The 25,059-nt window shown below is 39.8% G+C and overlaps 1 protein-coding gene across 2 annotated transcripts in view; it reads left to right on the forward strand.

Moving 5' to 3' along the window:
- Window positions 1–25,059, forward strand: part of LOC306867060 (G1/S-specific cyclin-D2-like) — a 160,515-nt gene that overhangs the window by 99,077 nt on the left and 36,379 nt on the right. The window contains exon 2 of one of the 2 annotated variants that reach the window (XM_079412526.1): window positions 784–828. The exons of the other annotated variant lie outside the window; for it this stretch is intronic. The gene's annotated coding sequence lies outside the window, so the exon portion shown is untranslated. The remainder of the gene's footprint in view (window positions 1–783; window positions 829–25,059) is intronic. 2 annotated transcript variants of the gene reach the window in all.

Genomic DNA, 25,059 nt, shown 5'->3' on the forward strand with positions numbered 1-25,059 from the left:
CTATAGATAATGATAGCGGTTATAAATAGCTATTTATTTCAGCTGTCAGCTTGTAATTGTTTAATTGGAGATTGAGTTGAATATCTGTGTAAACAGGGTCTATAATGCAAGTTTTTGTGCTAAAGTGGCACAACTTTTTGGTGAGTTTGAGCTTTGTCTTTATTGTGTGGCTCCATCCATGTATTCAGTGATAAAACATTCTGTTTTCACGGATTTTCAGCTTAGGGTTCAAATGCATTTTGTTTTTGTTTTTTGAAAACAAAAAGAAGAAGAAAAAGAAAAAAATGTGCATCTCTCAAGTAATTGTGGCGGCATGAAATCTAAATCTTTTGGAGATGGTTTAATGTTGTTGTTTTGAGTCACTCTTCTTGTACTCTTAACGACCTACTCTTTCCATATCTATTATTTATTCACAGTGTTGAATTCATACAGAATTACATTTCTCAACTGTGCTGAAACTTCTTTGTTTTTTTTTAGTTTTTCCACTTTCCAGACTCTTAAGCGTAACAAAACCAGTCTGGTCTGAAAGTGTGGGGTTTCTCTCCTCTGAAACTGGCCACCATTAGGGGAATTCCAACAATTTTAGTATGAGGAGGATATGGATTTTCCACCAAAAAGAAGATACGTTCACTATGGTCCATTGGGCTGTACAGTTTAGTGCCATAACCAAACCGTGAAGCCCCATGCGCCAGCCGAGAACATCAGAAGCATGTTTAGATTGTGAAAGAAGTCGTACAGAACGCTGTAATCACTGTTTGTTTCTCTGTTTTGTTTGGTTTGCAGGTGGCCATGGATTTCATATAGGCCAAAGCTTGTGCATACATTCAAGTAAGTGCTGGTTAAAGGTTTTGCTGACGCTGCAGCTTCTATAGCTATTGTATTTGATTTTTCAAGCTACTCTTTATTAAAAAATGTCCTGCTATGACACATGACAGCAGTTTGTTTAAGAATTTGGCTATTTTCTGGCATCCATCAAGGGTTGAATGTTTCTGTTTCATTTAAGGACACATAGGAAGTTGTCTGCTATGAACCAGGAAATACTTGCTAGTAACGTGATGATGTTTTGTGGCCTGAAATACCAACATACCCGCTAATACCTATAGGATGTTGACCTTAAAGTAAATGTGTTTCTGTGGTTACAAAGGCTTTAACTCTAATGCCAGTTCTGAAAAGAAATGATTAATTATAATCAATGAACATGGAGTTTTTTCATGATTTGACACTTGTGCTGCACTTCACTTCAGTTTTGTTTGTTTGTTGTGTTTTTACGTTCTTGTTTGTGCCTGGCATCAAATAATTTCACTGTATCCTATCACACTGTATCCTTCATTTTGAGTTTTTCTACATTTCCCACAAGTATCTAAATACAGATAGTTTCATGTAACAGCACAGAGGTGGGTGTTGTTTTAAAGGCTCATTATTTCAGTAAAGTGATAATGCATGTGTGTGTGTGTATAGGGACACGTCTTACCAGGAGCGGGTATTGCTGACAATGGCTTTTTCAGTTGTTCCTTTGCACAAGCTGTGAACCTCAGGTCTGCATGTATTTTGTTTGTTGTGGTAGTTTAGATTCAGACATTGCAGCCTTTTAATGTCTCCTTCAACAGTAGATGTCTTGCACATTCAGAAAATGCTAGATATGTTTGACTTGGCTCAGGTTCAGTGCTTGCATATATTTACAGTTCAGGCATACAGAATATTTTGACTCATTTTTAAAATATTTAAAATCAGAATTTAATTATCATTTTGAATGTATTTATTTACAATTGTTTGCTATTTTTCTGAGTTGTTTTGAGGTGTACTGGATGTACTCAATTACACAATTCTTATCATTTTGATTTTATATTTTCTTATTGTTTTATTTTACTTATGTATGTTTTATTATTTTGTTTTTGAAACTGTTCTTAATTTTTCTCATGTTGTGAATTTATTTACTCCTTTTTTTAACCTTTAAAGTTAGAATTTTTGTAAAAAAAAAAATCTATCTGTCTATTTATCTATGTATGTATCTATCTATCGATAGATAGATATATTTAGGCTTTATTTATTTTTTTATATTTAAATATATATATAAAAAAATTATTATATACATACTAGTTTTATTATTTATCTGACTTTATAAGGAAATCTTTTCCCTTTTTTTTTTTTTTTTTTTTTACTCTTTGACCTTTAGACTGACCTAGACATTGGCCAACCATCGTACCAATAGCAACAGCAGTGAAGATTCTCAGTATCACACATGATCTGATACTTAAACATGCTGAACCACTGAAACCTGAATTACAGTTGAATTCCTGTAAATGTTCTCATGAGGGGTTTCCATGCTATTTATAAATCCCATTCATTACTAAACCTCCTTTAATTTACTCTTACCTCTTTTCTTATACAATAATTCTCTGTATATCCTGAAATGGAGGTTGTCTGTAACCGTATGAAATAAATTCAGTATAGACACAGAGGTAATTATGAACAGTGGAACATATGGCTTAAAGTGCTTTGCCAGTTCCTCTGTCTGGATGCCAATGAGAACAGTATAAACTCTTGCTTGGACTGAAGTCACTTGTTTGGATTGTACTAAAGATGGTGCCGCTTTAATCTGCCAATCCAGGAGTTCATGTTAGAACTCTGAAGTTGTGTGTCTTTGACAGTGTTGAGAAAGTCGCAAACTAAAAGTAGCTTACATGCATGACAGTAGCTCATTTTACAGTAACGAGTTATTTTTTCCAACAAGTAGTGGTTATAGTGTGACAAGCTACAGTTTTAAAGTAAAGCAAAACAGCAATTTATATTGAAGCATGTAGGGAATAAACATGTTATAGTTGTCTTTTGGTGAATTTGGATTATAAATGTTCCTATTAATTTTTATAAAGCTAGTATAACGGGGTGTGTGTGCATGTGTGAATGTGTGTGCATGTGTGTCATTTAAAAGAGAAACCTCTGGTGAGAATGACTTGACACTTTTGACATGAATATTTGCACTTGCACTCTTTTCAGTTCCTGGGGTCGGGTCTCTGCAGCTGCCGGCTGCAACTGAGCTCCAGTTGAGCTCTGTGCTGGAGCCACAGTTTCTAAAACCCCTCTCCACCCCGGCTACACGTTCTCCTGGAACGCTTTAGCACGTCTTTCCTTGCGGTCAGTTCTCCCTGCGGTTCAGACATGCCACCCAATCTCCCGCTTATTGGACCCATCTGTCTCATTAGATTGTGTGTCATTGCTGGTACTGTTTTAAATGTCAGATTTGGAGGCCAGCCTGGATCACTTCGTCCTCCATTAAATATGCTAGAGAAAACGCCTGGTTCTTCATAGGGTTGGCATGATTTCCCTACAGGGTTTAAGGGTTTAAGGCTGTATATGGGATATTTTGAGATCCAGCTGCATTTTTTCTTGGTTGAAATTTTCCAAGTGTTCCACAAGATTTACCCAGGTAATAAACTCTGATATTATTGCACCATCCTGTATAAATGTTTTTTTTTTCCCACCATGTTGAACCATATCTGAGTTGAAGGACGTGCACGTGTAGATATATAAGTTAAATAAATGTACATTTATATTGTGAATATATGTTAATAATTTCATACAGGATGCACTTCAGTTTACTGGTGTTCATTCACCCATCAGCTGTAGTTCACAGATTATTGATTATGATTGTGTTATATGTAAAAAAAAATTTTTTTTTTGTTTCTCTTAGTGCATTATTAATATGTAATATGAGCCATTGTTTTTTTCTCATGTTTTCTGAATGAGATTAATTTAAATACTGTCACGATGCTAATTTTTGCCTTGTCTTTTTTATCATTAGCTGGGTTTCCATCCAAAGTTGTGAATTTAACTTGTGTGCAAAATTGTATTATCACATAAAACATTTGCGAATAAGCACCGTTTCCATCCAACAAGTCAAAGAGAACAATCAACACTTCCTGATAAACTGGCAATAAATATCACAAAGAAAAGTAGGAGAAGCCACTGAATGTAATAATCTTCATATGTAATACATGACTTGCACCTCAGAGCAAGCAGACGAAACACAATTGCCTTCGGAGGCGGATGCTTACTGTTTAGGAACGCAGTTGTGTTGTTCTGGGAGGCAATTATACAGAAAGACTTTGCTCAGGCATTTAAGAATAACCATAACAACATTTCAGATGCTGTGCAACAAGATCAGTCTGCTAGTCAGGTTATGCTGTCCCATGGTGCAAAGTCACATGACTTTTTTAATGCGCATGGAGGACTTTATTCGGCAAATGCGTTTCCATCTCCCATCATTTGCATTAACCCTTTTTCGCACAAGTCAAAAACCACATAATGCAAAATTACATTACTTTTTTGATGCGCATGGATGAATTTATTTTTCATAATATTATTCCTATTATTATGGGCATCAACTCTTTTTCATACAAGTCAAAAACCACCTCAAGCGAGCTATTTATTTATTCATTTTTTTAATTTGGGGTTTCTATTACTTGATTCTGATGCGATACTTCAAAATGTGCATAAAAACAGGGTGATGAAAACACATTTATCAAATCAAAAACCCTTTGCTATAAAACATTTTCATTGCTATTTTTATTGGTTGAATGGCATGTGGAGTTTTGACAGGACAATATTGACTTGTGCAATCCCATGAGGGTGTCTGGTTGGCCGTGTACTGCTGATTTGGTAACTTGATGCAAGACAGACATATAGAAAACACATACAAGCTCGTGCACACAAACATTGTTTTACAGCACCCTGTTTGGCGGTGCACAACGACTCAATGAAGGAAACATCTGCCTCTGTGTTGCACCGTCTGCACAAGATCACCACAGCCGGCTAACTGAGGGAGAACTTCTGCACGGCACTGCATCCACATCGCCGGAGCAACTGCTGCTGCTCTCTCACACACACAGGCACAAACACACATGTGAAGTTCTGCTTCAGCATACCACCAGCATCCTCCACAGCAGCTGTGTGCGTGTCTGTTTGTGTATGCGTGTCGACACATGAACTTTCTCTTTTCATCCAGCAGTTGGGAACATGCCTCGGTCCTTACCGCTGGCCATCAGCTCTGTTCCATATTCTTCTGGAGTGTGTGGACGTATACGTGCGCACGCGTGCACACGTTTTTCAGTGCAGACTAGCAGAGGAAGACTCTGGCTGTGCAGTATTGCAATGTGTTATATCCGAGCCGATTAAGACTGGCTTTTATCCATGTTTAAACTAATCTCACAAAAAAGCTGATACAGAAATTGCATTCTGGTCAGTAAGGCTCCCAATGTGGTTTTCAGGATAAAACCAGTGTATCTGCTAATTTAAATGTAGTTCGTTAAAGGCACAAACTGTTCTGTGGTAGACGTAATGTAGATCACGTAATCTGATTACTTTTTGAGAGAAATAAAGGGGTAGATCAAAGAAAAATGAAGAATTTTTCAATTCTGTTTCACAAGCAGGGTTTCTGCAGGTCTTAAACAGCCTTAATTCGCTCTTCAACAAATTAAGATCTTAAAAAGGTCATAAATCAGAGCAGAAAATATTCAATTCATAAAGTTATTGCATTAAATTCTGCTTGCATTGCAAAAAAATAAATATCATCCTCAGTGTTTTTGTTTTCTAATGCTAATATCTAAACATACATAAATCAGGATATATTTACAGGAATGAATTCTTGAAAAATGTAACCAAATGAAATGACTTTATGCTTAAAACAAGAACAAATATCTATTAATAAGCTATGAAAACTTGTTTTCCCTTTGAATTAAGTTGATATTTCTGAGCCCATTTTTCGTATCTTAAAGGGGTCATCAGATGCAAAATTCATGTTTACATGTTGTTTGAACTGAAATGTGTGTTGGCAGTGTGCGTTCACAACCACCCATAATGATAAAAATCCAGTGTTTTTTTTTTAAATCCAGATAAATAATATCCCCTTTTTCAAATCAAGCCATTTTCAGATTCTTGGCTGTGTGACGTCATACGGACCCAGGCCCCTCCCATAATTGTTGATTGACACTAACATTTTACTTTAGACCCGCCCTGAGTGAGCTGCCATCAGTCCGGCATTTGACCTCAAATGTGGCTTATCATCTGAAACATGTAAGTAGCAGCAACATTACGTGGCCGCTCTCTTTAACATTAACCTAGAAAAATATTCGCTATTGAAGTGTTTGCGTGGCGTGTGGAAGTTGAACAGTAGCGTGCTCACTGCATGACAGTTAACTTGGAGGTGTTGCTGGTATCATTGGCATTTAACTTAAAATAGCCTACTCCATCATTTTTGCTCATACAGATAAAAGTAATGCATCTTTCGAATCTGTCTACTTTTAGACAGGTCTAAAACTTTTATTTGTGTGCACTCACAATTACAACAAAACGTTGTGCTTTTGTAAAATAATAAAAGCAAAGAGCGTGCGCTTTCTGCCGTCTAGGTCTCTGTGAACTTGAGCGCGTCAAAAAAAAAAAAAATGAACAAACTCTGTGTTTGCCTCACAGACATGAAAAATATATCAATAGAAAATGTCTACTTTTAAATGAACCAATTCATAAGGAAAACAAATATTTTTAGATTATGCAATATATGCACGTCCACTATGGAAATGATGAGTCAGTGTCATCTCTGCAGACGAAAATACAGAAAACACTTATCAATGAATTACTATAATGTTAAGGCAGTCTTCTTGCAGTTTTTTTCCTAACGTATTCATAATCATTACTTCTGCCAGTGCTTTGTGGCAAGCTTTATGTGCTCTTGAGCGCTGATAGGCTATAGGCAATTAAAGGCTCATTATTATTAATTATAGGGTTTATTAATATAAACATGCGTTCATTAAAATGAACGACTACTAGTCGACCAGAAAAATCTTTAGTCGAGGACAGCCCTAGTGATTTCTTTGCAGTGTGACAGAAGGGACAGTAAAAGTTATTTAAATATTCTACCGCATGGTCTAGCTATTTTTTTCTTTCTGTACAATTAATTAAAAAGTAATAGAGATTGGTTGGAAATATTGCTAATTTAACTCATTGTGTGTTCCCTATAGACATTTACATTATGATAACATTTTGACTTATTGTCTTCCCTTCAATTTAATCCTCAAATTTTCATTACTTGGTCTTAAAAAGGTCTTAATTAGTCTTAAATGTACCTTTATAAAACTAAAGGTTATTATGCAATAAAGCTGAGGTCACCAATTAGCGGTCCCAATTCAAATCCATGGTTTATAATTTTTTGAATGAATGAATGAATGAATGAATGAATGATGCATTTATATAGCGCATTTATTGTGTATTGCCGTACACCCAAAGGGGTCTCTCCTCAACCACCACCAGCAAAAAAAGGCATTTTATTACCATAACTGGTCTCCTATCATGTGAGTTTTAGCAATTTCATGTTATTTCCAGTGCTATAAATACATTTGAATAGAATACTGACTTGAAATTTTTAATTTTATTTATTATATTCAGACCTTTTTGGTAAGAAATTTTAGAAGAGCTCTATAGAGTTAAATAGAGTTACTTCCTCACCACAGGTTTGGGAAATAAACTTGATGTTTGCAATGTCATGGTACTTTTCACTTGCAACGTTCACCTCTAATGCAGCATTGTGTGGGAAGGCCATCGTGCTCTTACTCCAATGATTCTAGTCCTTTTAGAGGTTAGGAAGCAAAGTCAAAGTCAGCTTCCTCAGAGAGGAGGCTCTTTCTCTGAGAAGAAATGGCTACTGCGGTGACTCCTCTGCAAGTCCAGACTGCCAATGGCCCTTGCTGTCCTCTCTCCCAACCACGAGCGCGTAGTATCTTGTATCTTCCACACAATGGGCAAGCAGCGAAGGTGTGTGACATTTGAATGCGTTGAAGACAGCAACCTGAGATTTGAGCTTTTGAAGTGTCAGTCCAGGTTTCTATTGCTCTGGAATTGTCAGGCATTAACCACAAGTCTGTCCCGGGGTGCAGCGCCCTGAGCAAGGGAGTGGGGGACTTTTTCTCAGGTGAAATGTTTCTGGGCTTTGTGTGCCACCACAAATCAGAGTCCTATACATGAGTATGAGAAGCGCTCGAGTATCGGAAATAGATCGACAGCTCTGCCCTATGGGATGTGCTGGGCTGATGACATCGGGTCTCTATGGTTACCAATGGGGAAAGCCCCAACGTATGCATGCTGAACTCTATTCATGAGAATATCAATTAAGGATCACATGTCGAGTCTGACACTCTTCAGCTGTGTGAAACACTTGAGCTTGTTCTGGGAAAAAATAGCAATAAAAAAAAAAGAAATTAAAAGAAATATTAGGAAATAGTTGTATAGGACAGGAATTGTTTCACCTTATGCTCATTTTAACATTCAGAAATTATGAAAAACTTAATTTTAACACTATTAAACTTCTAAACATCGTAGCAAAATCAGACAATTTTTATAATGAGTTTGTGTGATGGTTTATTTCAATTAAAAAAAATTTAAATTTTGTCATGTTCTGTAAATAAGAAAATAAAATATATAACAAAAGATATTGCAGTTTAGACCAGTAAATGTTAAATTAAATTATGGCTTTTAAAATTGTAACCATCCCTAACGCTGATGTTTTAAGTGGTACGTAGTTGGACCAGAAACGAACACGCAGTGGGATCGCAGAACACAAATGCTTATCTTTTCACATAAAGTCAAACATGGGGAACAGAAATTTACTTGTTCATTTAATTGTTCAACAAGACCGTTCAAATATGGCCAGAAAGTATTGTTTTTATTTCTTCTCTAGCTAACATCTCCCTAAGATGAATTCCTCCGGGCAGGGTGGCGTTTGTCCGACATTGAGGACACACCCGTGGTCCCTGAACGGGCACAGGAGCACCAGCATACATACCGACATACCACACTGATGGTTGAACACGTCCCAGATCGAGGGCCACCCAGCTCCGTCGGCCCTCCATGGTCTACCTTCCGCGTTCCTTGTCGGGTCCGGCCGAGGATCAAGGGCAGGCTGCGCGTCGGGGGACTCGGTAATGAGTGCAGGGGCCCAACCATCACTTTCAAGCTCTGGCCCAGGAGTGTAATTTCATCAAACGCTATTTCCTGCAGATAAGACCAAAACATTTCTCCTCTTTTCTTATTCTAGGGTGGGAGGGAGTGGGAGTGATTGACATGATTTTGACTGAGGGAATGTGAATCATCTGCAGCTCTGGTAGCATTGCAGTGTGTTACGTTAAAGCTCATCTGCCAAAGTATGTGTAAAAGTACACGCTTTGTGAATAGCCGCTTATCTATGGTTTGTTGTGTTCGGGCCCCTTCCATTCAAACATAACGTAACTCATCTATCTAGCTCTTTAATAGCTTAATCAGGCCTGTATTATACTATTACTTTACTCACCCAAGACCTTGCAAATTGTTTCCAGCTTTGAGGAAAATCAGTTAAGATAGTTTGCAGGCCCTGATAGGCAGTAGATTTCAATTTAGTGTAGTTGGTCCTTGTTCTCTTTTTTTTTTTTTGGTTTTGTGTTTAGACTACAGAGAGTTTGATATTTGCCTTATCTAACTTTGTTTGACCTCAGTAGCATATTGCTTGCTGTTGGCATTCCCACAGTTGGAAAGTGTGTTGTGTCAATGTATGTGAAACATTAGGAACTCATCTGAATTTGAACTGAATGATGCTGTCACAAGGGAGAGGAGGACAAGCAGACAAGGACAAACATGGTACTTCCTTCCACGTGCCTCTGCCGTGATCCCAATCATTCATAAATTTGCACACCCAGGGAGGTTTGGAAGTCTGTCCATCCTGTTCATTATCTAGAAGCCTCTGGCCATTAGGCTGGAATGAGAAACCATCACAGGCTCATCTCTAGATAACGTCATGGTCCGGAGGGACAGCAACCTGAAAGCCCTAACAGCTCCCTTTTCCGCTGGCTCTGTCTCAATTCATTGCTCCTTGCTCACTTTCATCTGGCCTCACTCTCTCTTTTCTTAGTTTATGGCCTTCCCTGTCAATGCTCTTATCTAGCGCTTGCACTGACAGCAGTTCACAGCGACTGGAAGTTTTCATTACAGTTGGTTGTTTATGACATTGTAAGCAACAGAAACTGGTTTTGATGCAACAAAGCAAAGAGCAAATATTTATGTGCAACAACATGCAACTACCAAAGCTTATGCGATCGACCGTCTGATAAGAGTACTGTAGTTGAATTAGTCTACTACAGACAGTACACTTGGCATCTTCCTGTGATTTTAATCGCAGTCTTTCTTGCCCTCATTATTAGCTTTGCTTCTTGTTTCTGCCTTTGTCATTATTTCTCACCTGATAAATACTTGACAATACCACTTTACCATGTTTTATCATTTTCTTTTCTGCTGATTCTCAAACAGATGAAAGCGTTTCCCAACCAGCACTTTATTTTGGAATAAAAATGAAATTGAGTCAATTAAATGTAGGGTAAACGTACCTATTAAGCTCACCCAAATCTACACTGAGGCATTTTTAGTGCACAAGATATTGGTTTCAGTACACAAAGTTATGTTAAAATAAAATATTAATCTCTAACACAAAGATATTTAATTTAATTTTAAATGACAAAAGGATTTCAATTCAGATATACATACATAAATTCAAAAAGTCTGTCTGTGCTTAATGGGTATATTTTTGTACCCTTTAAGCACACCCCTGTTCCCATTAAGCTCACATCATGTTATTTTAAGGAAAGATTGTAAAGAATAATTGTAAAAATACATGTTTTACAAGTCAATCACAAAAAAACAAAAAACAAACAGAACACTAAAATCAAGCAACAAGGCATTCAAGTCAATCAGTTATATATTCATAATGAAGCTAAGTAACATTCAAAAATCAAATAAAACAAACCAATAAAACTTTAATTCATGGGGATGAACACAGACACTAGCCTCATTATGAAACCTCTTGTTAAATGGATGTCAGCTTATCTATAGTCTCTTAAGACTGGAATACACTGCATGATTTTTGCCCCAATTTTCCACAGATTTACAGTCTGGAAAAGTTGATGCTTGTTGGCAAAGGTCAGAGCCAGTCTGCAGATTTGAGTTGACAGAATCCATAGAAAATCGATTAACTTAACTTAAAATGACAACCATCAGTCTGTTTATGAAGTATTTATTTAGACGTTCAATGTATTTATGATCTAAGATGGCGCCGCAGATGGCAGCTACAGTGCTTTGCTCTTCAGTGTTTTGTACTGTTTTTGTTTGTTTTTCCTGTTTTTTGTTTCTCAAACACGATCAGTTTGACCAGGGATGACCTGCTGAACTTTTGGCAGAACACACCACAAAATCTTTTACCAGATTTTCATTATTCGGCCGTTTTGCTGGACATTGTAGTTGGTGGAGCTGTAGCTCTGGTCAAACGCTTCTTGACATGCAGACGGGGGAAGCGAGCTCTCGCGCTTGTGAAGCTTCATCAGCGTGGATTTAGAACGGCGTTGCCTAGCATCCATCTAGCGAATCTCCGCTCTCTACCCAACAAAACGGACGAACTGCTTCTGCTCTCCCGGACAAACAAGGATTTTTCAAACTCTGCTGCTCGATGCCATACCGGACAGCGTGCTACATCTGCCTAACTTCCAGCTGATCAGAGCAGATCGCGACGCAGAATCAACGGGGAAATCGCGCGGCGGCGAGAAGTGCTTTTAAATCAATGAGAGGTGGTGTACAGATGTAACTGTGTTGTGCTGTTCTGATCTAGAAACACTCTTCATTAACTGCAAGCCATTCTGTTCTCCGCAGGAGATTTGTTCATTCATTCTCGTGAGTGTCTACATTCCTCCGCAAGCACGCGTGAGCACAGCTTTACAGAAACTCGCTGATCTGATCACAGACACAGAACAAAAACACTCGGACTCTGTTTTAAACATTCTCTGGGAATTTAATAAAACAAATCTCTCCCGCAAACTGCCAAAATACAGACAGCACATCACATGTCCCACCAGAGACAGTGATATATTGGATCACTGTTACACAGCAATAAAGGACGCATATCACTCTGTCCCACGAGCAGCTTTAGGACTCTCTGATCACTGTTTGGTTCATCTCATACCGACCTACAGACAGAAACTTAAATCTGTTAAACCTGTATTAAGAACTGTTAAAATATGGACTAATGAAACAGAGCGGGTTTTACAAGGCTGTTTCAACCTTACTGATTGGACTGTTTTCGAAGCTGCTGCAAATGATCTGGACGAGCTCACAGAGACTGTAACATCTTATATCAGTTTCTGTGAGGATATGTGCAAGACTCATCTAACTTACAACAACAATGACAAACCATGGTTCACTGCAAAACTCAGACAGCTCCGTCAGGCCAAAGAAGATGCTTACAGAAAGGGGGATAAAGTCTTGTATAAACAGGCCAAATACACACTGGAAAAGGAGATAAGAGTGGCAAAGAGGAATTATTCTGAAAAACTAAGAAAAAAATTATCTTCCAGCTGGCCCCCATCTTCACACAGATTTTCAACAGATCACTGGAGCTGTGCGAAGTCCCCTCATGCTTCAAACGCTCCACCATCATCCCCGTCCCAAAGAAACCCAAAATGATTGGACTTAATGACTACAGACCTGTGGCTCTAACGTCTGTGGCCATGAAATCATGGGACTGCACTTCATCCTGCAGCATCTGGACAGACTAGTGACTTACAGTGTGTGAGGATCCTGTTTGTAGACTTCAGCTCTGCTTTTAACACCATCATTCCGGACACCCTTCAGAATAAAATAGCTCTGAGCACCAGAACGACCAGACATAGAAACAGAAACCGTTTCTTCCCTCAGGCAATCCATCTCATGAACACTTGACATTAAACGTGGAACAACACTATTACACATTATTTATTCACCACACATACTTATTTTTTCATTTGAAATTTGCACATATCAGACCTGTACACACATAATTGTCGAAATTATATATTGTGTTTTTGCTATTTTGTACATTGCCTATTTGTATATTATTATTTTATCTGTGTCCTGTCCTGTTGCTGTCTTTCTGTTGCACTGTAGAGCTTCTGTCACTATAACAAATTCCTTGTATGTGTAAACATACCTGGCCAATAAAGCTCATTCTGATTCTGATGTAGACGAGCTTAAAGAGAGCACACTGAGCTTAATTGGAGCAGCAACAGTTTTTAATAAATGTAATTTAATATTTATTAAAATGACAGGATTTTTGCTAAATAAATAGTCTAGGTCATGTATTAAGTTCATACAGATTTGAATATGAACAACTACTATTAACAATATCTATGAAATTATACTTTTTCTTATTGATGTCACACTGAAGCTGTGTGATTTTCATTGTAGTGCACCCTTTAAGCTCATCTTAAAATAATATGAAATTTTAAAAAAAATTACAGCATTGTAAAACTACAGACCAGCAATAAACTGTCAATATATAATATTATGGATGTAAAAGTACAAGCCAATAATGCCTGTGAAGTAGTATATTAGCGTAGCACACAATTTTATACAGCTAGTCAGCTAACCATGTTCTGTAGCATCTGCGCTATGTTGCTAAAACTATCTTTTGGATCTATTGTAATTATTTCCCACATCCAAGTTTCAGGTTATAATATGCAAAAGTCTGAACATTATTCTCTTAATTTTACAATAAGTAGTGAAGCTTACCCAAAATAAAAGCATAAACATCTAAAAAAACGCACATTTAATGGGCTCCTCTTTTGGTGAAAGTTTTTAGACATCTTTCAAAATGGCCGCCAGACAGTGTGAACACATGGAGACTTGAAATTATAGGAGGTATATAGTAAGTCAAGTCAAGTCAAGTCACCTTACTTATATAGCGCTTTTTACAATGCAAATTGTGTCAAAGCACTGCACAATATCAAAAAAGGAAAATAAAGTGTCAATAAGTTTGAATAGTGTCTTTGCAATAAGGTCGGCGATATCGCTGGAAATGAAGCGTCCCCAACTAAGCAAGCCAGAGGCGACAGCGGCAAGGAACCAAAACTCCATCGGTGACAGAATAGAGAAAAAAACATTGGGAGAAACCAGGCTCAGTCGGGGGGCCAATTCTCCTCTGGCCAAACAAACCAGCAGTTCAGTTCCAAACTGCAGCAAGTCAGGTTGAATGGGCTCAGCTGGTTCCAGTGGTCTTTTCCGATGGCTGTCTAAGTGGCGGGGTCCTCAATGGGGATCTGTCTCTGGCGTTCATCCAGGTGTTTGGCCTCTGCCTACGATCAGGGACACATACGTCATCTCCCGGCGCTGATCCTCCATCTCAGGTGTTCGGTCATCTCAGATCATGTAATGGTTAGATCCAGACTGAAGTTCTGTAATTCCTGGCTACCACGGGATGTTAATCCCGTGGCAGAAACGTAGAGACAAGCAGAGACATGATTAGCGTAGCTGCTGTTCCATCTAAGCAAAAATAAATTGTTCAACCCAAGCTAAAGAATAATAATAATGTACATTTGATCAGATATAACTGCAGTACAAGATTATAAAATGCATTATGTGTATGCTTGGCTAAAGAGATGTGTCTTTAATCTAGATTTAAACAGAGAGAGTGTGTCTGAACCCCGAATGTTATCAGGAAGGCTATTCCAGAGTTTGGGAGCCAAATGTGAAAAAGCTCTACCTCCTTTAGTGGACTTTGCTATCCTAGGTACTACCAAAAGTCCAGAGTTTTGCGACCAAAAGTCCAGAGTTTTGCGAGTAACAAACATATCAATAGGTTAAGACATCAAGTAGGATAATAAATTATTTTTTCTTTTTATAATCGGATCTCAAAAATGGAAGTGTGCTTAATAGGTACGTTTACCCTATTTATTTTATCTTATTTATTTAGTCAATTAAAGTTATTTATATATTGATATATCATTTTAATTATATATAAAATATATTTACAAATAAATTGTACACATTATATAATTTCTGTCATGACAACTCTGGGAATAGATTGTAAAATCTTTATTACTATAAATAGAATGTGCATAGGTTTGGTCTTGGCAGGCTAGACTTGCTTCTGCTAAATGCTCAAATCATAAAATGAAAAGGAAAAATGCTGCTGCTGCTAGAGAGAGGAAGAGCCCCCATAGCAGATCTAGACAGGTGGTGCTGGGGAGGAGGTGGGCTAAAACGAGGACCCGAATAGTGCGTAGACATAGCATTCATCGAATATGTCTTAGGTGAATGGTAATGAATATGTGCATTAGGGCTGTCACGATATTAGATTTTTCACACCATGGTTATTGTGACATGGTATATTGGGAATCAGCCAAATTAATTTTAAATTCAAATTTTTTTTCTTTTTTCTTTTTTACCCAATGAACATAAGGATACTGTTAAGCACAGGGCACTTCTTCTTCTTCAGGTCACAGCTGACCTGAGACTCTGGCTTTCTCTGTCTTATTAGAAGCTCTCTATGAAATAACAATAGAGAAAATACTGTCAAGTTCAACTGTATGTTGAATAAATATTAACATCAAAACTGATACTTTAACCTGTTAACTTGCGTCCCAGTTTGTAATCTCTTTAACCTTACATTGCGCCAGCGCTAATGAAGTAATTCAGTTAACGTGCTTCTAATTCAGTTTTAATGTGTGCCTAGAACGATCGCAGATGAGGCATTAAGCGCATGGCACTGCGACCAACTTTACATTTTACAGAGTTTAATGTGGCCGCTCCGTTTTTCTAGATAAGTTTTAATCGTGTAGTAGATTTGAACAAAGACATCAACTGCTACACAAAGGCAGTATTGGCCATGACTTGCAAATACAAATACAAAAATTAGATGAGTAAAGAAAACGCGGTACTTATTAAAAGAATCACCCTTTTATTTAAATATATGAACACAGGAAACCGCTGTTAACAGGTAACATTTTCCATGGCTAGTATAATAATGGCAACTTACTGTCTGGATAAAATTGCTGGATAAAACATGGTTCTTCTCTTCCGCGTGCTGCGTCGTCGTCTTGTTTGACAGGTGTCAGCGTTAAGGCGCAGTACTGCCACCTGAGAGGTCAACCAGGTACTGGCACTGGAGTAGGCTATTAGAGTGTCAAGTTATCATAAGTGTTTGGTTCATTTTAAATATCATGGTTATCGCCAATACCGGTATATCGCCACACACTAAATTAACATAATGTCGATATTTCATGATTTGAATATCACGGTTATCGTCAATATACCTGGGTATATTGGTATAACAGGTATACAGGTTTATCGCGACACCCCTAAAGTGCATCCTATTGGCTGGGAACACGGAATTAAATGAACCAATTAGAAAGTAAGTAAAATGTCTTGGCTGAACTATTAATTTATTTATATTTATTTATTTTTATATAATTGTAATTAAAAATATATTATTATTACTACTAATATTATGTATTTATTTATTTGCAAGGCATACTTAAATTAAGGTGATATTTTTAATGAAAGAAAATTATAAGAGTTAGTTTCAGGTTTTGGCAATTCGTGTGAATGACAGTTGTAGTGGAAAATATGTGCATATATATGTAACATTGTACAGAGGTAGAATTATGCAACAGTGACCTTTACTCGCCTCACACTTCGCAACGTGTTCTTGCTGTTTTCATATCAGATTCTGTATCTCTCAAACCATCAAATTAAACAACAACAAGAAATTATAATAACAATGCTAAATGAACTAATACGAGTTCATAGGAACACAGTTACACTTTGGTTTTGATTAAAGGAAATCTTAGCATTTGTTACGAGGCTGTGGGGTAAATAAGACAGTAAAGGTTGGGAAGCACTGGTATAGGCTGAGCAGCCACCATCTTGCTTTCTGTTTACCAGCTCTCACACATATCAGCACTCATGAAGGAGAGCAGACGAGGAAAGAGGATATTTTCAGTGTTCAGACAGGGCCATGGTCTTTCTCATCCTCTCTGTCTCTTTTGACCTCTGTCTCTCGTGTTTGTCTCTGTCTTCCTGTCTTGCGCACCTTCCTGTCTCGCTCTCTCTTTCCTTTCCTTTTGACTGTTTCACCGTATGACTGTTCTGCCTTGGCCTCTTCTACATTTCTTAATGTCTGTGCCTTTTATCTCAACCCCAGCCATCTATGTAGAGTTCTGTGTAGAGCATTTACCAATTTTCCCTCTCAGTCATCTCACAGATTCACCTCTCTCAGCAGAGACTGTTCTGAAAGCCCAACTCGCCAATATGTAAATAGTGCAGAGGCTTTCTCATTACCTCACTGGGTATTTTTAGGTGCTTCTTAAGAGCAGACACGAGGAGGCCCATAACTCACCAGCTACAAGAAAAATCGTAGACAACTCAAAACAATAATGCACTAACTATACAGTAGAGCAGTGCAGTAAAGCATGCTGCAAAACTGCATGTAAAGAAGTCCTTATTGCTTTCGTAATTGTTATGTCACATTTGAAAGCAGCAGCACCTCAAGAACTTGATGTTGCAAAACCATTTGGGGAAGTTAGTAATGGTCTTGCTTTCCATCGTAGTGTGGGAACAGGAGTGCATGTCTGAAGAGAGATCACAGTTGTCATCACATCATCCATTCAATTCAAGTTCAATTCAAGTTTATTTGTATAGTGCTTTTTACGATACAAATCGTTGCAAAGCAGCTCTACAGGAATTTAAGTTTCCACAATATATTTATATATTGCAGAACCTTAATATGTTTGACCTATGGCAAAATTTGGTAATTCTGTATGTTGTCTGAGCATTGGCATCCTCCGAAGTCCTCTGAGGGGTTGGCATTATCTTTTCTCAGGTGCTCGGTCATCTCAGATCATTTCGGTCATCCATCGCTCCCATTCCATCCATGTGCCTCACCCTCTGCTGGTACGAAGTGTCCCTGTCTCTGATAACAGTGTCTTTGAGGAAAGGAGGGAGTGTTGCTCTGTCTGCTATGTCTATGGGGCTCAACTTTAGCGGGGTGTTCCCTCCCTGGTTCCTCTCCAGCAAAATTACCTTCAGCTGCAGTTGGAGCCAGAGGATGACACACATCTGGGAGTCTGGGCCCAAAGCCGAGGTGGAGGCAGTCTTGATGCTTCTGCTTATGCTGTAGTCATCATGAGGCTCTCTTCTCTACGTCTCCCTGCTTTCTTCCAGGAAAGGCCTTTTTCCAGCCCGTTCACACTGTACTAAGTCAAGACTGTTTGGAAATGGAGCAAGGGATTTAGGAAGGGAAAAAAGAGAACTAAACTAATCAAATGATGGCGAGGATTACTTTTCCCTTTCTTTCCCTATTCACTCTTGCTCTAAGATTCATAAATATGCCACTTGAATTGGTTTGGCTACAGAATATTAATTATTTGGTGTCCTGTAATTAAGTGCCCTCCATAAGTATTGGAACAGTAAAGACAAAATTGCTCTGTTGGCTGTGGAGTCAAGACATTTGCAAATATGATTAAAAGATGAATATGAGATAAAACTACAGAATGTCACATTTTATTATTAGCCGTTTCAACACATATATGTTTTACCAAATAAAAAGAACAGCACTTTTAGAGTTCATCCCACTCATTGATGTGAGCATAAGTATTGGGACAGTTGAACATAAGGCAGATATAAAAGATTAAAAGCTATTATTTAGTTGCAGATCCCTTGCGCACAATCACAGCAGTGAGTCTGTGACCCATAGACATCACCAGACTCTTGGTGACTTTCTGCCTTTATTCTCTTCTCCAGCTGGTGAAATTCATGTTTAATCGGATTTAAATCTGGAGATTGACGTGGGCAATCTAAGACTTTCCATTTCTTTGCCCTTATAAATTCCTTGACTGACTTGTTTTTTAGTTTAATTTTCACAGCTTTTATGATTTGTCTGTCATCAACTACTGTTGTTTTCTCATCTGATCAGGTCGTTGTTGGTTGCTGGTGTTGCTGGTGGTTTCCAAACTCTTGAATTCTCCATGCCCTTTGTTTTTAAAGGCCAGCTCTAATTGACCTCTTTTCTTTTAGCATACAAATTACTTGCTTTTCTCTCAAAGTCAGCTCCCTCATCTTCATCCTGGTTTGTGTGTGTCATAATCGAATGCAAGATTCAGAATGCAGAAGTAATGGATATAACTGATACGACACATTCCCTGCTTTTAATATCTGAAGAAGTAATGCAACAGGACACAGCTGATCACTTAGAAAGACACATCAGATAGAGGGATGAAACTCTAAAGGTAAGGTCGTGACGTATTGTCAAGTATGGTGACCCATACTCGAAATTGGTGCTCTGCGTTTAACCCATCCAAGTGCACACACACAGCAGTGAGTAGTGAAAAAACACACACACACACACACACACACACACACACAGCCATGCTGCGGCGCCCGGGGAGCAATTGGGGGTTCGGTGCCTTGCTCAAGGGCACCTCAGTCGTGGTATTGAGGGTGGAGAGAGCGCTGTACATTCACTCCCCCCACCTACAATCCCTGCGGGCCGGGGACTCGAACCCGCAACCTTTCGATTACGAGTCCGACTCTCTAACCATTAGGCCACGACTTCCCCCCTGAAAGTGCTGAACTTCTTAGCTGGTAAAACATCTGTGTTGAATCACCCAATAATAAAATGTGACATTCTGTAGTTTTGTCTCATATTCATCTTTTAATCATATTTGTAAATGTCTTGACTCCACAGCCAACAGAGCAATTTTGTCTTTACTGTTCCAATACTTTTGGAGGGCACTATATATATATAGTATTTGTTTATAGATTTATATTGCAAATTTACATTTTTACCATGAGAATTTTTCAATGTTCAAATCTAAAATATATTTATTCATTCCCAGAAAGTTAACCTTTGAACTTTGTCTCCCCACGCACTGCGATGCAAACGTGTAGCTTAAATCACAGCTTAAATTTCCACAATTCATTTGAAATCCTTGACACTGTTAATTGTCACTGCAACAGGTTTGACTTTTTTTTGTAAGTGTAGGCCAGTGAGAAGTTTGATTTAAGGGTGTTAAACTCTGTACTCGTGCAGTTTCAAAGAGATGACTCAGAATTGTTTCCACTGAGGTGAACAGTCTCCATCCTGTTACTCGTAGTCATACAGAAACACAAAAAGTGACACTGCATGCACCTTTTAGCTACATGCATTGTTAAATTGCTCATTCTGTTTCTGGTAATGAGGCTAGAACCGAAGAAATCACCTAATCTGAGCGCACAAAAAACAAGTCTGTAACACAACGGGTGCTGCATTTAATGGACAGGCTCCAGAGTTCATCCCCCATCTCCATTCAGGCTTCGCTACAGTGAGAAGGCTCTGTCGGAGTGGATCGGGTCCAGCAAGGATTCTCCTCTCACACTTCCTCTTTTTCATCTGGCCAGAGTGGTTTCCTGCTCCCTGGATGTGTCCTGAAGAGGGCTTTCCATTAGTACAAAGAGGTGTTGAAGAGAGAAGCCTTCATCCTTCCTTCCTTTAAAGAACCCTAAAACATGACATCATAGACAGAAACCTATAAGGGGAGGAGGAGGAGGAAAAGTTGAGAGTCACAGAAAGGACTTATCTTCCCTTCTCAAAGCATGGCAGCGCAGTCCGATGCCAGTCTTCCAGGAGGCTTTGATCAGGCTCAGCTTTCTGCTTCTAAAAGGTTACAAAAATATCCTTCTTATTTCAGAAACGTACATAATTTCTTATCCCTCTTGCCCTTTGCACGGAATCTAATAAAGCAATGAAATTAATAAAGCGAATTAGGACTTGAGCCAGGCACCGGCACACAAGAGTCCTTTATGTCTTTCCTCGCAATATGGAGCTCACAGGAAGGTCTCCAGCAACACGGGCGAATGGCTCTGGTTTGCCGTGCAACGTCTGCAAGCAATCCGTGCACCTAAATGTATAGCTTTGAAGTCAGGTATTGTCGGGGTCTGCTTTCAAATGCAGTCCATTTTTGTCTCAAGATGGATGCAGAATGTCTTTCTGAAGCAAGACGGAAGGCAAATGTAGGAAGCTGGACGATGTCGGACCACGTGCTGTGCCATGCCTACAGTGGCCTAAAGGAAAACAACAGAGAGAGAGCGCGAGGAAAAAAACTGCTCTTTCATTTTACTGTGTAGCCAGCTGTACTGTACTTCAGTGGCTCTGTGCACTCTATACACTCTGCTGAACTGCCAGATAGTAATCAATTATAACCCTTGTCACTTGGGGCCATGGGTATAGCAGCTGGCCACAGGAAGCACGAGTTCCATAGCTTCTTAGCCAATCAACTGCCTCCAGCTGTCCCCACACTTAACCACCATTCAAAGTGTGGCTGCTGCATGCTACTGACGAGGTTCCCTCACCGGACTTTCTTTTCCAGTTCTTCCTTCCTAATTCTCAACAGCGCAGACACATCCGCCTCAGGCTCTGACCACCACCCTCCCCCCTAAAGCGTCGCTCTCTCGCTCTTTCTCTTTCTTTCTCAGTCCCTGCCTTTTTGACATACTCTCCCTCTGCTCTTTCCTTTGTCTTTTCTGAGTCGCATTCTCATTCTTTTCTTTCGTGTCTGTGAACTCTTCTCGGCTTTTCTTTTCTTCCCTCATGCTCTTGGAGTTTTTTCACAGGTGTTTTTGTGTGTGTGTCGAGGGGAGGTGGGGGGATTTGCATGTTCTCTGGATATCCAGCCTGTGGAGAGCAAGCCAGCCGGCAGATCAAAGCCCGACCCTGTAAAATGATCTGAAAGAGTCCCCCATTAGCATCCATCAGGGTACCCTGAAAGCTCTCCACTCGGCTGAGGGGGTCTGAGGGCCCCCCAAAGTGAAAGGAAGTCTGCGGAGGGAAAGAATTGGAGGGGGGGTAAAAAACAGGCAACCCGGCTGAAGACATACAGGAAATATTTTAGGAAGGGAGGAAAATTCCCACAACACACCAAGGTCATTTTTTTCTTCTTCTTCTCTCCCTTTCCCTCTCTCCTTGTCTTAGATTTCCTTATAGTGTCGAGACTGTAAGCAGAGAATATCTCCATCTGTGCTCCATCTCAAGCGTCGTATCCTCTTTACCCCTCTGTTGGAGGGTCAAGGTTAGTTCCGACATCAGCAGGGAGGGAGTGCTTCAGCCTGGTACATCGCGTGGTGTTAACGAGCATCTCCATTTGTCAATTTGAGCACCAAACTGACCTTCTTCCAAACTGGTTTTGGAAGCACGATGCAAGCTTTCAAAGACCCGAACCTGACTACAAATCTGCCATCTGGTTTTACATCAAATGTGTATTCTCTCCCAGTGCTGTAATGAACGCTTATGCTAGCTACTTCCACACAAGGGTCTCGCAAAACCTTTGGTGCCCCCATATGCAACAGAACAAGGGGGCCCCGCTGTAGCACAGTTATGTAACCCTGCGGCCCTCCCATGCTACTTACCCGCACACATGCTCAGACACACTCTGCTTGCTTGTCCCTTTATGCTGACTGCTCAGGCGCGCATGTGTTGTAGATTTGACTGATGGCTGTACAGTACGTCTGCATGCAACTTCCCATCGATTGCGACTTTGTTGCGTGTGAGGTGGTACTGTATATGTTTGCATGATAATTTGCATTCAAATCTGTTAACTTTAAAGTGTGCATGCACATGCTAATGTGTGTGTGCGACCGCATGCCGCTGTCCCAATAATGGATGTCCCGTTTGGCATGCCGAACACTCGGCTGTCTGACCAAGGATGAGTCTCTCAGCCACTGAGGAAAGAGGATGTGATCTCACTAGTTAAAAATCCAACCTATGTCGTTTGCTGCTCATGACTTAATCCAGGCTTCTTCTTTGTGCTAAGCAGCCCCCTCCACAACCCACCTCCCCTTCTCTCTTTTCCTTCTGTCCCCAGTTCCTGCTGGATAGGAGAAATGAGGCCGGAACGGGTGAAGGTCTTTTCTACTGTACTCTAAAAGACTTTGGCAGATGCAGAGCTCTCCTATTGCCTAATCTGTTGTCATTAATGCTATTGTGCGGGTAAGCATATCACATCGCAAACATCAAAACCGCCAAAACTGGTTTGCCAAAACCTACACACACACTCAAGAAAAATGAGCCTTACCGGCCATTTTAATTGCGCTAACGCCACTGCTCAACAACTGTCCCAGCAGCTGTTGGGCCGCAGCAGATGATGGTGGCACATCATAACTCAGGCTGCTGTGAGAAATGCCGGCAATGCAGCGGCTGCAGCCTGCACTTCCTGTCCGAGGGCAAAGGGCCTCTGTGTTAGCATGATGTAGCAGGAGGGCTCACAGATGTCGCTTAAAACTCTGGCCCTGAGCTTTCTCCTCATTCAGCAACATCTGTTGTCACAAGTGTTATGACATAGAGCAGAACATCACAGCAGCTATAAATAGTGTCGGACAGTACTTGTATTTACAGCTAGCATCAATGCTAATTGTGTCTAAATGATGCTAAACCTCTTTTAGATGGTTGCTAGAATTTCTAGTGCATAAATGTGGTATTCAGCATGCTCATGCGATGAGAAGATTCACAAGAAATGTGTCGTATGGCTTTGGAAAGAATGTGCATGCCAAGCTTATTGCGAATCATTTCTCGAGAATGGATTGATCTGTTTTGGAACACCTCGGGGGACTGATTTGCATCAGTGTTTCAGGACAAACTGACACCTTGCACAAGCATTCCAGAGTTCCTTATAATTCCTAAGAGAATGCAACCCTCTTTTATTGTGCGATGAGTGTCATAATCATATCTTTTAATATTTTACAGCAACCATATATGAACCATGCCACACACGACAAGGACAAGGAATATGTATGTAACTTTTCATCATGCATAATTGTGAATTTGTTGTGCATGCTATATGTTTAACTCCTCGTGGAATGTGTCTCACGAGACTTGCTTCCTTCCCACCATGGTATCTACTGTTTTGTCTGAGGAACATCCAGCCCCCCTCATACGGCACAAAACATACATACTCCTCAAGTCTCATGTGCTGAAAGGGGGCCGAGCACCACCCTTGATAATCGTGTGCAGGCAGCTGAGGTAGCTTAAACCCTCGTAGCTGACACACAGCTCAGGAAAGCGTTCCCAGCACCTCCATTCCATTGCACAGCGGATGTCATTACCTTGCTCCCAGCCTGGTTCCCTCCTTCTCCTCATAACATCCAATTGATTTATCCCTGATTGTTTGAAGCTTGCAGAGTGCAGCTGGATTTGGTCCATATGAGGACGGCGCTGAGGGGTCATCTATAACAATCATTTTCAGTGGCTCATTATTCTCGGGCCAAACAACCCAAAGACCCAATTTCCTTCTTGGCTGTCCATAAAACTGACAGATGGCAGAAACCTGGAAAGACATTTTTTTTTGTTTTTTTGTTCTCATAATCATTAACCCCTCAAATGTCATATACAGAGCTCCCCCACTCTGAAAGTTTTATTTTTTATTTTTAAAGGTGAGGAATTTTAGGGGGCGGGGCGGGGCGGGAAAAGTATGTAAAATAGCTTGAGGGTGCCCTACACCAAAGTTAAGGTTTTCAAATGATCTGCTTTGGGATGTAGATTTGACGCAAAGGTGTTGTCATATTGTTTGTCTTGCTTTATGGTTATTGTTTTAAATGGAGGAATTCCCCAAACAGCATCCTTTTTCATGCAGTTTGGATGTTGAGAAGACATGGGACAGATCGCCTGGCCTCTGAGAGTCTCTCGATTTCTGGGGGAAATGCCTCTGTGATAAATGCAAGGCCTGGAACAACAGCTGAAGTAGGACTTGGCCAGATCCCCCAACTGTTTGAGACACGAGAGCAGTTTCCTCATAGCTTGGCTCAGGCTCATGAATGACCTCTTAGATTTTTTCCAATAATAACCAAACTCCTCTACTCAGCATTTAAAACACCCCACCTCTTGTCCTTTCTTTTCTTCGAAATTTCCACCCCTGTCATTCTGGCAACACTAGTACAAGTTCAGAGCCGAAACCTAATCTATATCGCAGCAGACTGCAGGGCCCAGGACAGAGTCTGAGAGCAGCGAGTGGGTGGGTGTGCGTGGGGGGGGGGGGGGCTAACAAGCCTTTTCTTCTTTCCTAAAAGAAAGATGAACACTGCTGTCTTAGAGTTTCCCATTGGTAGAATTCTTTTAAATTACGTATTCGGATTTAATCAGGCGTATTTTAAAAATACCTCTCAGCACAATATATGTGTCAGACCTCTGTTGTGCGTGTCTTGTGTTTCCACGTGCTCCCTGTG

This window comes from Barbus barbus, assembly GCF_936440315.1.
Source record: "Barbus barbus genome assembly, chromosome: 48".
NCBI lineage: Eukaryota > Metazoa > Chordata > Actinopteri > Cypriniformes > Cyprinidae > Barbus > Barbus barbus.